Here is a 13,118-nt window from a genome sequence, read left to right as displayed (position 1 = left end):
ATATAATGAAATAAGTATTTAAGGATTATCTCACTAAGTTCTTATGAACTTACTAAAGTATTTCCTATTTCATGTTATAAAGGAGTATGCACCGAGGGACGATTCCACAGCTATGCCAAAAAAGGAAGTGGCACGATGGGCTGTTATACATACAAAGGAAGTTAAGTGATGTGCTTAAGTCTAAGCATAATTTCATTAAGTAGCTTTCCAATATGTACATAGTAATATGAGAGATAAAATCGAGAATACAAAAATTTTATTTTGAATTGTATATGTAACCCATACAATGTACATCCACAAGAGGCTTAGTCATATTCATAAATAGAACTTGTACATAAATTAAAATTTTAAGATACACCTTTCATAGGGCGTAACACCCAATACTCAGATCTGGCTCATTGGGTCGGGTGGAGGGCATTACATATATAACTTCCTCGGGGTCGTCAAACCTAGGGTCATCTTGCCTAAGGTTTTAAATTCTTCCTATCCCCTATTAATTTTTTTAGAGGGCTCATCCATCTTTCCATTGGCTCCCTGAGGACTCTTACTTACTTACATATCACTGCTAATAAATGTGGGAAGAATGTTCCCTTCGTTTGATTCCGTACACATTTAAACATAAAATTTTATATTTGTAACACCTTCTCCCCAACTCAGAACACCAGATCTGGATATCGAATATTACAATACATAAATACTTAGCAAAAACTTTACAACCAGTGCATAGACATTTTAAAACATACTTCTTATTTATAATTGTCTTCAGAACAAAAGATTAAATAAAGAAAATATTTAAGAATACATCATAATTTCAAAAGCAGCATAAGACATTACAACTTAAAGCTTTGTTAAAGACAGAACTTTCTTAGCGTAGTGTACTAAGCGCCATTCTCCTACGGTACCCTCTACATGCATAATGACACAAATCGAACTGCTACCCTGGCGCAATCCTGACTTGGTCCCTCCAAGCGTACCTGTAATATCCTGATTTTGGGCCTAGTCAGAATAGCGGTTTCGTGACCACAAAATCCAAGATAGAAATAATTATTTTATGATTATTTTAAGGTCTATGATATGATTGCATGATTGTGTGAAAATTTCGTGAAGAAATTTTATGTATAAAGTGCTTAAATTGAAATTAGGGACTAAATCGAATAATTTGTAAAACTTGCATTCTAGAAGTTTCTAGTATGAAATTGTTTTGAAATATTAATTAGGAGGTCTTAAATAGAAATTTTACCAATTTCTAAGTCTATGGACAAAATTGGACATGGATGGAATTTTGGAAAGTTCAATTAGTAAGGGCATTTTGGTCATTTAGGGTAAAATGAATTAAAATACAAAATTAAAAGCCAATTTTGCTCATCTTCAACCCCATGGCCGAATATAGCAAGGAGAAACCATGGCTAGGGTTTTTCAAGCTTCCAAGCTCGATTAGCAAGGAAAACTGAAATTCGGGCTAAAATGGAAAAATACCAAGTTGTGGACGAAATGGTAAAAGTAGCCATTTTCGCATACGAGGTAAGTTCATGTGTAAATAATGTAGCATAATTGTTATTTTTAAGTTATTGATGTTAATTATATGATATGCTGATTTTTTTATCGTGAAATATTATGCTTTGTGGTTAATGTTGAGTAATATGCAAATTATGTTTACTACTTGATAAATATGAATTGCTACCGAGTATCGGTTCCGATATTCCATGGAAGACGGCAATGTGAGATCGTGGAAAAAAGCCTGTTTGAACCTTAGGAATAGATTAGGATACGTCGAATGTTGATGAATGCTAATGATATATAATTTTTATAAGATAAAGGATTATAATGAAATGAACTTATCTATGTTAAATTGTTGGACTGAATTATATGATTGTAATGATATGTACATGATGATGCACGAAATGAAAGTTGTGATTGTGATGCAAATATCTATGTTTGTTTGGCCTTATATGATGTCATGAGTATGAATTAATTTAATTAAATGAATGGATAAGTAAAGCTATCTAGAAAACATAGAATGTATGCATAAGTATATTGTCTAAATGGGACAACAGAAAATTGGTGTAAGCCAACATGAATGTTGCATTGCTGAATGAATGACATGATTTTGATGATATTGCTATGATGATGGAAGTTGTGTCATATGTGTATGTATAAGAAAGTCGAGTCGAGGTCCTACAACCCTCCCCTTACCAAGTGGTACTTATAATGGAATTTCATGAGATTTGTATTGAATAAGTTTCGGTTGAGAACCCAAAGAGTTCAATGATAGAATAATTATAAGTATGATCGAGATTGAAAATGAGCTGATAAGTAAAGTCGAGTCAAGAAAGTATCGGATTGATATAAAGATTATTGGAATTATGCCTTTGTCCAGTTAGAGATCTTTGGTAAATCGAATTACTCGGTGCAAGGTCGAGAAAAGTGTAAATCAAATTTATTCGAACTAACTTTTTAGTGAATGGTTTAATATGAAATTTGTGATGGCGTAACTAGTTGGGGAAATGATATTTGAAATGTGAGCTATCTGAGTGTGACAGTTATGGTGGATGATTTAGCGATCTCTTTTGAGATGTTCTATGTGTTTACCCGTTCTCAGAAATATTTCTATGGCTATTGATCTTCTGAAGAAATTCTTGTTATATGGGAATGTCTTCTAATTCTGGTGTTGGATTAAAGCATTGGTAGTCTGACTGGTTTATAATTTATATTGCTCTATTTCATCGGGTATTCTATTCCATTTCATCTGATAAGAATTGATGAGAGAATACATATGATATTATGATTCTGTTTCTTCTACTTGATGCTTCATCTGATATATATGTATGGGAAGATATATTGTTCTTGTTATATTTGATTCCAATGGGATTAAATGATGTTTTCTTTTGGACTTTCTTTCTTTGAAGAATTATCGGGGTATTCTGTATTTTCTCTATGAGTTTGGTTTTCGATTCTCCGCATAGTATCGTATCTTGGATTTCTTTATTCGGTTTCCTTGTTATCTTTGTTCCATAATTTGTCAATTATGACTCGTGTTTGAAGTACATTCTTCAGCTCGTGCTAATCATGTCAAATATGACTATACTTCTAATTTGATCTTGGTAATGTGGTGATTTTAGTATTGGGATTTTTTTCTAATTTCGTAAGGATTTGACATCAATAAAGGCATAAGTGATAAAAGCGCGAGTTTCATCGGTATGGTGAATTATCTATTTGAAACATTTCATGTGACAATTATTTCAAGATTATTTTTCCCAAGTCTGATAATAGAATTTCATTTTGTACGGATAAAAGAGTAAATAGTCTGAACGAGAAGTGTATATTTATTGGAAAGAGTTGAATATTAGTTAAAATCACTACGAATGATAAGGTTTTCGTCTTGTGAAAGCTGAAAAGTTTATTACATGTTGACAAAGTTTGGATAGATAAGAATATTGGTAACCGAAGCGTCTGAACTAGACTATTCTACATTGAGTAAAGACTTCCTGACTTTCAGTAATGTACTGTTGTATGAATTGTGATGTGTTTCAAGACAGTGAGGAAATGTGATAGTTTAGAGCATTCGATGTTACATAAAATCGGAGTTGTTAAAGGGGTTAAAGTCGAACATTGGGATCTATCAAAATTATCCTTGCCAGTGTTGATATTGGGATGGAAATGAGAAGGATTATTCTTGAGGCCATATCAGAATTATTTCCATGGCGGAAAGAGGAAAATGTGATGTATCCTATTGTTAAATGTTTGGCGAGATCTATAAATCATATCGGTATTGAATGAATTCCTACTCATCAGATTCATGGAATTTCAGGTCTTTTTGATTGTTTAATTTCTTGGAATTCTAGTCTCCATTAACCAAATTGAGATCTGGTTTTATGTCAAGATGACAAGGGAAACTGAGAAAGGTTGAAAATCTAAGAACAGTTGAGAGTTGAGACTGTAAGCTTTTAGATCATATGAGAAATTAAAGAGATGTATTGGAGGCACCACTTTGAGTGAAAGTTCTTCAAAGACCGAATATGAAATTGAGGAATCTAAGTAAAGACCACTTTTTGGTAAGATTTTCGGGGACGAAAATCCCTAAAGGGGGGGAGAGTTGTAATATCCTGATTTTGGGCCTAGTCGGAATAGCGGTTTCGTGACAACAAAATCCGAGATAGAAATAATTATTTTATGATTATTTTAAGGTCTATGATATGATTGCATGATTGTGTGAAAATTTCGTGAAGAAATTTTATGTATAAAGTGCTTAAATTGAAATTAGGGACTAAATCAAATAATTTGTAAAACTTGCATTCTAGAAGTTTCTAGTACAAAATTGTTTTGAAATATTAATTAGGAGGTCTTAAATAGAAATTTTACCAATTTCTAAGTCTATGGACAAAAATTGGACATGGATGGAATTTTGGAAAGTTTAGTAGTAAAGGCATTTTGGTCATTTAGGGTAAAATGAATTAAAATACAAAATTAAAAGCCAATTTTGCTCATCTTCAACCCCATGGCCGAATATAGCAAGGAGAAACCATGGCTAGGGTTTTTCAAGCTTCCAAGCTCGATTAGCAAGAAAAACTGAAATTCGGGCTAAAATGGAAAAATACCAAGTTGTGGACGAAATGGTAAAAGTAGTCATTTTCGCATACGAGGTAAGTTCATGTGTAAATAATGTATCATAATTGTTATTTTTAAGTTATTGATGTTAATTATATGATAGCTGATTTTTTTTATCGTGAAATATTATGCTTTGTAGTTAATGTTGAGTAATATGCAAATTATGTTTACTACTTGATAAATATGAATTGCTACCGAGTATCGGTTCCGATATTCCATGGAAGACGGCAATGTGAGATCAAGGAAAAAAGCCCGTTTGAACCTTAGGAATAGATTAGGATACAAGTGACATGTCACTAGGATGGTTGAGCATCCGAACTCGTTGAGTTGAGTCCGAGTTCGAGAGATGTAACTACGCATCCGAGCTCGTTGAGTTGAGTCCGAGTTCACTTATGGATGCGAACGCCCGAGCTCGTTGAGTTGAGTCCGAGTTCACTTATGGGCGGGTTACATGGTAGCTTGGCTACATATGTGGCACTTATGTGCAAACTTTCCATGTATCCGAATTATATTCTGATGTGTTCAACGGGTAAAGTTCTACTCAAATGGAGGAATACTCAAGATGAAAGGGACGTATTGGTAAGTGTTGTGAAATGGATACTTTGAACAGGTATGTACTTAACCCTCGGGTTGAAAACTCGATATAACAACAATATGGTAAGATGATAAATGAAAATGTGATATGAATGTCTTGGTGATGATTATGCAAATGATGTTTTATGTTTGCTTATATGGTTATGTTACTTGCTATTTGCATGTGAACTTACTAAGCATTTATGCTTACTCCTCCTCTTTATTTATCTGTAGTTTTGAACAAGCCACTCGGGAATCGGACGGTCGAAGGTTCGATCACACTATCCAAAGGACTTTCATCTGGGTAAATGGCTTGTAAAACTTAAGTGTGGCATGTATAGCAATATATTTATTTTGTGTAAATAATTTTATGATATGGCCCTGATTGGTTGAGAAAATGTTTGATATTGATAAGTCAGGGTGATGGTTGAATTTAGATCATGTTTGATATCATGGAAGTTTAATAGGTTATCTAGTTCATAACAACTCATGAAAAGATGAAATTTGCCTTAAAAATGTAATATTGCTGCAGCAATGACATGAATTTGAAAAATCACTAAAAATAGTATAAATGGAATTAAATGATGAGCAAGTTATGAAATTGAAGCTTAATGAGTATATTTTCATATGGATAAAAAAACAGGCATATAAATTATACTTTATGAGATATTTGAAACCTTGTGAAACAGGGCCAGAGTGATTTCTAGATCCTCTATTCTAACTTTAAAATTCATAATAAATTGTAAAAAATAATTAGAAGTAATTATATATATTTACAGATTCCTTATCGAGTCTAGTTTTAATAGAAACAAACCTCATAGTCATTGAAATTCTGTATAGAGAGATATCTGATTCGTAATACACAGATGTCAGGGCAGTCGAACCCTGAAACAGGGGAGACTTTAACTAATAAACTATACTAATTGGCCCAACCAAAAATTCTAGAAAAAAATTTGTAAATAGATATATAAGTCTAGATTTAGGGAAAATTTACAGATCTTGATTTTGAGTTTCAGAACTCCAGATAAGATTTTTCTTGTAACTGTGACACGAGTAGCTAGAAAGCTGTGAATGTAGAAACAAAAGATTTGAAGTTCTTAATTTGATAAATTATGTTCGGTAACTCCTCAAGCTCGAATCTGGCGACGGTTTCGGGAGTGGGGGCATTACATTTGGTGGTATCAGAGTAGGTTTAGTCGGTTCTCGGACTAACCTAGCATGTGTAAAAGTTTAGCTATACATGCCACTGATCTGTGATAGTGTGATGTCTTCCGACGCGTATGAGTACCGTCTTATTTAGACAGGGTACTCTCCAATCGAGCTTCACCAACCATGTTCAATGTTATGTGAAAGTATTTGAGTAAAATTATGATTATGATAAGTCTTGGTTTAGAAAAGTATGAATAAAAATTTATGATACATATGTGATAAATATTCATATTTGCTTAATGCTTATATGATGTAGTGTATATGGCTTACTTGATAAGATGAACGGAATAAATAGAAAGTAGTAGAGGTATGAATAAAAGTCATAATATTATGATACGAATGAAAATGTCCTTGTCTTGATTTGGACGTCGAATGTTGATGAATGCTAATGATATATAATTTTATAAGATAAAGGATTATAATGAAATGAACTTATCTATGTTAAATTGTTGGACTAAATTATATGATTGTAATGATATGTACATGATGATGCACGAAATGAAAGTTGTGATTGTGATGCAAATATCTATGTTTGTTTGGCCTTATATGATGTCATGAGCATGAATTAATTTAATTAAATGAATGGATAAGTAAAGCTATCTAGAAAACATAGAATGTATGCATAAGTATATTGTCTAAATGGGACAATAGGAAAATTGGTGTAAGCCAACATGAATGTTGCATTGCCTGAATGAATGACATGATTTTGATGATGTTGCTATGATGATGGAAGTTGTGTCATATGTGTATGTATAAGAAAGTCGAGTCAGAGGTCCTACAACCCCTCCCCCTTACCGAAGTGGTACTTATAATGGAATTTCATGAGATTTGTATTGAATAAGTTTCCGGTTGAGAACCTAAAGAGTTCAATGATAGAATAATTATAAGTATGATCAGAGATTGAAAATGAGCTGATAAGTAAAGTCAGAGTCAGTAAAGTATCGGATTGATATAAAGATTATTGGAATTATGCACTGTCCCAGTTAGAGAAGGAATTCTCTTTGGTAAATCGAATTACTCAGGTGCAAGGTCGAGAAAAGTGTAAATCAAATTTATTCGAACTAACTTTTTAGTGAATGGTTTAATATGAAATTTGTGATGGCGAACTAGTTGGGGAAATGATATTTGAAATGTGAACTATCCGAGTGTGACAGCTTATGACCGGATGATTTAGCGATCTCTTTTGAGATGTTCTATGTGTTTACCCGTTCTCGTAAATATTTCTATGGCTATTGATCTTCAAGAAATTCTTGTTATATGGGAATGTCTTCTAATTCGGTGTTGGATTAAAGCATTGGTAGTCTGACTGGTTTATAATTTATATTGCTCTATTTCATCGGTATTCTATTCCATTTCATCCGATAAGAATTGATGAGAGAATACATATGATATTATGATTCTTTTTTCTACTTGATGCTTCATCCGATATATATGTATGGGAAGATATATTGTTCTTGTTATATTTGATTCCGTGGGATTAAATGATGTTTTCTTTTGGACTTTCTTTCTTTGAAGAATTATCGGGTATTCTCGTATTTTCTCTATGAGTTTGGTTTTCGATTCTCCGCATAGTATCGTATCTTGGATTTCTTTATTCGGTTTCCTTGTTATCTTTGTTCCATAATTTGTCAATTATGACTCGTGTTTGAAGTACATTCTTCAGCTCATGCTAATCATGTCAAATATGACTATACTTCTAATTTGATCTTGGTAATGTGGTGATTTTAGTATTGGGATTTTTTTTCTAATTTCGTGTAAGGATTTGACATCAAGAAAGGCATAAGTGATAAAAGCGCGAGTTTCAATCGGTATGGTGAATTATCTATTTGAAACATTTCATGTGACAATTATTTCAAGATTATTTTCCCAAGTCCGATAATAGAATTTCATTTTGTACGGATAAAAGAGTAAATAGTCCGAACGAGAAGTGTATATTTATTGGAAAGAGTTGAATATTAGTTAAAATCACTACGAATGATAAGGTTTTCGTCTTGTGAAAGCTGAAAAGTTTATTACATGTTGACAAAGTTTGGATAGATGAGAATATTGGTAACCGAAGCGTCTGAACTAGACTATTCTACATTGAGTAAAGACTTCCTGACTTTCAGTAATGTACTGTTGTATGAATTGTGATGTGTTTCAAGACAGTGAGGAAATGTGATAGTTTAGAGCATTCGATGTTACATAAAATTGGAGTTGTTAAAGGGGTTAAAGTCGAACATTGGGATCTATCAAAATTATCCTTGCCAGTGTTGATATTGGGATGGAAATGAGAAGGATTATTCTTGAGGCCATATCAGAATTATTTCCATGGCGGAAAGAGGAAAATGTGATGTATCCTATTGTTAAATGTTTGGCGAGATCTATAAATCATATCGGTATTGAATGAATTCCTACTCATCAAATTCATGGAATTTCAGGTCTTTTTGATTGTTTAATTTCTTGGAATTCTAGTCTCCATTAACCAAATTGAGATCTGGTTTTATGTCAAGATGACAAGGGAAACTGAGAAGGGTTGAAAATTTAAGAACAGTTGAGAGTTGAGACTGTAAGCTTTTAGATCATATGAGAAATTAAAGAGATGTATTGGAGGCACCGCCTGAGTGAAAGTTCTTCAGCACCGAATATGAAATTGAGGAATCTAAGTAAAGACCACTTTTCTGGTAAGATTTTCGGGGACGAAAATCCCTAAAGGGGGGAGAGTTGTAATATCCTGATTTTGGGCCTAGTCGGAATAGCGGTTTCGTGACCACAAAATCCGAGATAGAAATAATTATTTTATGATTATTTTAAGGTCTATGATATGATTGCATGATTGTGTGAAAATTTCGTGAAGAAATTTTATGTATAAAGTGCTTAAATTGAAATTAGGGACTAAATCGAATAATTTGTAAAACTTGCATTCTAGAAGTTTCTAGTACAAAATTGTTTTGAAATATTGATTAGGAGGTCTTAAATAGAAATTTTACCAATTTCTAAGTCTATGGACAAAAATTGGACATGGATGGAATTTTTGGAAAGTTTAGTAGTAAAGGCATTTTGGTCATTTAGGGGTAAAATGAATTAAAATACAAAATTAAAAGCCAATTTTGCTCATCTTCAACCCCATGGCCGAATATAGCAAGGAGAAACCATGGCTAGGGTTTTTCAAGCTTCCAAGCTCGATTAGCAAGAAAAACTGAAATTCGGGCTAAAATGGAAAAATACCAAGTTGTGGACGAAATGGTAAAAGTAGTCATTTTCGCATACGAGGTAAGTTCATGTGTAAATAATGTATCATAATTGTTATTTTTAAGTTATTGATGTTAATTATATGATAGCTGATTTTTTTTATCGTGAAATATTATGCTTTGTAGTTAATGTTGAGTAATATGCAAATTATGTTTACTACTTGATAAATATGAATTGCTACCGAGTATCGATTCCGATATTCCATGGAAGACGGCAATGTGAGATCGAGGAAAAAGCCCGCTTGAACCTTAGGAATAGATTAGGATACAAGTGACATGTCACTAGGATGGTTGAGCATCCGAACTCGTTGAGTTGAGTCCGAGTTCGAGAGATGTAACTACGCATCCGAGCTCGTTGAGTTGAGTCCGAGTTCACTTATGGATGCGAACGCCCGAGCTCGTTGAGTTGAGTCCGAGTTCACTTATGGGCGGGTTACATGGTAGCTTGGCTACATATGTGGCACTTATGTGCAAACTTTCCATGTATCCAATTATATTCGATGTGTTCAACGGGTAAAGTTCTACTCAAATGAAGGAATACTCAAGATGAAAGGGACGTATTGGTAAGTGTTGTGAAATGGATACTTTGAACAGGTATGTACTTAACCCTCGGGTTGAAAACTCGATATAACAACAATATGGTAAGATGATAAATGAAAATGTGATATGAATGTCTTGGTGATGATTATGCAAATGATGTTTTATGTTTGCTTATATGGTTATGTTACTTGCTATTTGCATGTGAACTTACTAAGCATTTATGCTTACTCCCTCCTCTTTATTTACTGTAGTTTTGAACAAGCCAGCTCGGGAATCGGGACGGGTCGAAGGTTCGATCACACTATCCAAAGGACTTTCATCTGGGTAAATGGCTTGTAAAACTTAAGTGTGGCATGTATAGCAATATATTTATTTTGTGTAAATAATTTTATGATATGGCCCTGATTGGTTGAGAAAATGTTTGATATTGATAAGTCAGGGTGATGGTTGAATTTAGATCATGTAACACCCCGAACCCGTGACCGACGCCGGTGTCGGACACGAGGGGTTAACGGCCAAATCCTCTCAAGATACCAACCAATTTGACATTACCAATCAGGCTGGAAAACTGCGTCACCGTCACCTTAAAAATCATTTCTCGAGTTTCAAAACTCAGAAACTGGTTTCGTAAATTTTCCCTGAATTTACACTCATATACCCATCCATGGATTTATTTTTAGAATTTTTGGTCGGGCCAATTGGTACAGTTTATTAGTTAAAGTCACCCATGTTACAGGGATCGACTGCTCTGACCTTCGCGCGTTACAACTTGAATATCTCTCTGTACAGGGATTTAATACTGGTGCCGTTTGTTTCTAATGAAACTAGACTCAAAATGGAATCTGTACATATAAGGAATGACTCCTAATTATTTCTGGATAATTTATGGTAAATTTTCAAAGTCGCGACAGGGGACCCAGAAACCGTTCTGGCCCTGTCTCACGAGAACTTTAATATTTCTCAGTATACTGCTCATATGGTCGTTTCGTTTCGTCCATATAAAAATAGATTCATCAAGGTTCAGTTCCATAATTTACTCACTATTTAATTCTACTTCTACTATTTTTAGTGATTTTTAAATCTCATCTCACTGCTGCTGTCCGCAACAGTTACTGCAGTAGATTATGCCAATTTCATGAATTTTTTTTTCTTGGCCTTAATCATCCATCATACATGACACAAATTATGGCCACCTTATCAAAATTTGAGTTTCTTAGACTCGTGGTTATAGGTTCTAGCATCCCACTCGACGACCACATAGGCCATTTTCACATGGCTTAAAGTTTACAACCCACAATTCGACAAAATATAATAGCCTATACATGCCAAATGTTCTTCAACAACAAAAACAATACCACAAGATTTCAGCCGGTGTGATGACTCCAACGACGGTCCCGATCACGCAAACAATACGAGTCCGAGAGACCTAAAATAGGTGACAAGAAAACACCGAGTGAGTTTACAACTCAAGAAGTCATAAGCATTCATCAATCCATCGATAAAGTTACTACTACATGTACAACAAATGAGGCTAGGTACTCGTCCATATCGAATCTATACCATAATACCTCGGACCTTTCGGTCCAATCTCGCACTAATTCATACATCCACATTTCATATTCTACACAACAAGATAATCAAGCATTTTACACATTAACTCATTTTCCAGCACAACCATACAATTTCAATCATCACATAGATTTAAGGCTTACCAAATTCAACCCCAAGCATGAACGTATTCTCTATTCGTCATGAGCTCGAGGTACTTACCCGATTCGCTGTCCGGATTAACTCGATAATGTCGCACACTCAGTGCCAATTGTAATACAAGAGCATATAGTGAATCCGCACACTTAGTGCTATATATTTTCAGCTCGCACACTTAGTGCTATAGAATCAAACTCGCACACTTAGTGCTGTACAATTTTAAACCCGCACACTTAGTGCCAATCTTGTCACCGTGTCCATTTATACCCGCACACTTAGTGCCGTGACCAATACCTTATGCATTTTGCTGCCTTTATACATTCAACAATGGCATCATTCCATACACATACATTTTCATTTACACATCAATTCATTAAACACAATTGCATATATATTATGATCATTTAAATCAACACCAAATATATGCTTAATGACTTACCTTGTGTTAGGTAAAATAGTTCCAAGTCGGCTACTCGATGACCTTCGATTTCCCCTTGTTGGACGCCTCTCCTTTAAGATCTTGAGCTAAATCAAACAAATTTACTTCTCAATCAGACACATACACACGGCAACCATATACATTTCAAAGGTCAATTTATTCGTATCATTTGTTCATATATTAGCTTTTAACGCATTTGGTCACTAGGGCAACCATATTTAACTTTCAAGCATTCATTTCTAATTTTAGTTAAACAATGCCGAATGCCATTAGCTACTAATGACACACACACACATATAAGCACATTTAGCATTTGATACATTCGGCCTTAGCATAATTTCATTAAGAGTCCCCATTAGCCACTTCACTCATCAATTATCTCAACTACTTGATAATTCATACTTATCATGCTAGCCGAATATTACTTATTCAAGTTCATCATCTTCATATTCGGCACTAACATCACAATCTCATATCATGGCCGAATGCTCCTCTTAAACTATTGTTCATCTAGATTTAGCATGAAACAACAATCATCACCCTTGTTAGTTACCCTAGCCGAAAACCTCACTTATTCAAAAACCAAGATTTCAACATGGGTTACCTAAAGAACTTGATAACTAGTTCAAATCTCATCCATCTAACTTACTAATCAAATGTGTACAACATTTCCACCATCTTCTTTAACATCTACCATGGCCGAACGTTCATATCACCATAATTTTCAAAGATTTCGCATGGTTAAATAAGGGCTTAGAATCTAGCTTAAAACCATGCTAAGATTTAAAGAGCTAACTTGAATTCTTACCTTAATT

At 34.0% G+C, this 13,118-nt stretch overlaps 1 long non-coding RNA gene across 1 annotated transcript; it reads left to right on the top strand.

Moving 5' to 3' along the window:
* The first annotated feature begins 1,368 nt into the window (after nucleotides 1-1,368).
* On the top strand, nucleotides 1,369-10,591 carry LOC128296438 (uncharacterized). Its single transcript, XR_008287057.1, has 2 exons — nucleotides 1,369-1,521; nucleotides 10,409-10,591. It is a non-coding gene; the product is annotated as an uncharacterized LOC128296438 (long non-coding RNA).
* Nucleotides 10,592-13,118: the final 2,527 nt, after the last annotated feature.

The sequence above is a fragment of the Gossypium arboreum genome, chromosome 8 (genome assembly GCF_025698485.1).
Source record: "Gossypium arboreum isolate Shixiya-1 chromosome 8, ASM2569848v2, whole genome shotgun sequence".
Taxonomy (NCBI): domain Eukaryota; kingdom Viridiplantae; phylum Streptophyta; class Magnoliopsida; order Malvales; family Malvaceae; genus Gossypium; species Gossypium arboreum.
Note: the sequence above shows the minus strand (reverse complement) of the source record. Positions and strands in the feature narration are given on the sequence as shown.